The sequence below is a fragment of the Guyanagaster necrorhizus genome, assembly GCF_019112545.1.
Source record: "Guyanagaster necrorhizus MCA 3950 unplaced genomic scaffold BT62scaffold_49, whole genome shotgun sequence".
Classification (NCBI taxonomy): domain Eukaryota; kingdom Fungi; phylum Basidiomycota; class Agaricomycetes; order Agaricales; family Physalacriaceae; genus Guyanagaster; species Guyanagaster necrorhizus.
The window spans coordinates 79,444-81,819 of NW_025064928.1; positions in this window are offsets into that span (position 1 = coordinate 79,444).

Genomic DNA, 2,376 nt, shown 5'->3' on the forward strand with positions numbered 1-2,376 from the left:
AGAAGGAGATACCAAGATCCATTGTCCCCTTTATGTACCCAAGGACATGTATTAATGCTTTCCAGTGCTCTATCCCTGGGTTAGACTGGAAGCGAGCGAGCAGGCTCACAGGGAAGCACAAGTCGGGACGAGTCGCAAGCTGTCCCCACATAACGCGGCCTAGCAGTCGTCGGTATGGGAATCTTTCCATAGCGTCCTTCTCTGCTTGGGTATTTGGAGACTGTGACATATCGAGTACGATTCCGACAGGTAGAGGGGTGGCCCGTGATCGTACGTATCCAAGGTTGAAGTCCAAAAATACATTCTCCCAATATGGGCGCTGCGAGAAGGTGATGGTGCCAGCCTCAAGGTCTTGTTCAATCTTCATCCCCAGAAAGTAACGGTTCTCCCCCATATCGGTGAGCTCCCATTTCTCCTCTAATTCCTTCTTCCGTCGGCTTGCCTCCTCTGTAGTCGACGATGCTCCCCACACGTCATCAGTGTAAGTATCTGTGATAGTATACTCATCTCCAGGCTTGCCAATGATGCGTACACATGGGTCTGCCTTCGATGCACGGTATCCAAGGTCTTCGTAGGTTTTCCCAAGTGTCTCGAACCAATCATGGCCACCCTGCATAGTCCCGTAAATAGTATGGACAAGTTTGCACACCTTATCCTCTTGTCCTTCGACTATGTACCCTGGAGGCTGACACATATAGATGTCTTCCTTTGTCTCGCTATTCAAGTATGCCGAAACAAAGTCCACTTGCCATAGGACAAGATCGAGCTTTGCTGCAACAGCAGCCGACATCCGTACAGATTCGAGACGGGTCACCGCAGCCCAAGTGTCGTTATAGTCGAGTCCATACTGTTGAGTATAGCCCTTCCCAACGAGCCTCGCCTTGTCTCTGATCCAGTTACCATCGCCATCCCATTTCATACCATAGACCCATTTACAATCCATCACATTCACACCCACCGGTCTGTCGACTAGGTCCCACGTATGCTTCGTCATATGCATTTGGTATTCCACATCTATGGCTGCCTTCCATCGCTCTTCATCGACACGCAGTGCATCTTGATGATTTCGTGGGATGTATGGGTCAGGTGGATTACCAGAAGCCATTGAAGCACGTGGCTGTTTGCTGTTGGTTGCCCAGTCATTTCCGCTCGCATGGGCCTCAGCCTCTCGTTGCTTTGACATCAGAGATTCGGCAGCATCAGCACTGGGACGCATTAAGCGCGTTGATCGGCGAAGAGTTGGTTCTGTGGGAGCATCTGGCATAGGCTCGGTTGGCTCGGTTGGCTCGGTTGGCATAGGCATCTCGGTATGAGTAGAAGTGGTGAGTGCAGGTTCATCCTCCGTCTCCCCCACACTCACACTTCGGTGCGCTGGTCCTTCATCGAAGATGACATCACGAGACACGAACACACATCCCGATTGATCAAGTACGCGGTAGTTGGACCCTGAGTATCCCAGAAAGGTGCATTTCTTTGATCGATCATCGAGTTTGCTTCCACCGTCTACCAAAACCCCACCAGCTATAGGTTTCTTTGCCCAGCAAGTGGATCCGAACACTCGTAAAAATCCCACATCCTGTCGTCGCTTCGAGAAACCCTCTGCTGGTACCACTCCAGGATGGCGACTCGAAGGAACAAGGTTTCACGTGAAGATTGACATAGAGGCGGCCTCAGCCCAGTAGCGGTCGGCGAGGCCAGAGTCACTTAGTAGAGCTCTTGTATCCTCCATGGTGGTGCGTAGGGCACGTTCAGCTAATCCATTCTGGGCTGATGAGTGGGGTGCAGTTAATTCCAGGATGATCCCATGCTCCTCGCAATATTGTTTCCACTTTACCCCTGCAAAAGCACGATCAGCACGTACACGCTTAAGCTTTCGGCCAGTCTGGGTCTCAGCCATGCGCCTGTATCTGTCAAAAGCAGCCACGGTAGTGTCGTCTGCTTTGTCCGCCAGGAATTCCCCCGCCTTGAACGATGTACCACTATCGACGAATATCATCATATAAGTCTTTCCACTCGGTGATGCCGTTCGAGACAGTCCCCACAAATCTGTCGCAACAAGCTCCAGTGGGTCGACGTTGGGATTGGTAGGCTCATCGAAGGGACGGCGAGCATGTCTCGCTAGAATACAGTCCTCGCAGCATCCCTGGATAGGCTCTGAGGTAATTTCCAAGCCATCCACCAGCTTTTTCGATGCCATCTCCTCGATTTTTGCAGGGCTCATATGGACAAAACGACGGTGCCAAGTACTCAGCGAAGTGGGAGATGAGCGGGATGCCATAGCTTGGGGGCTGGGTGCAGCATCCAGCACATACATGCCGTCCGAGCCTCGCCCAGCAAAGATCTCTTTACCAGACTTATCCTGGACAACTGCACGGC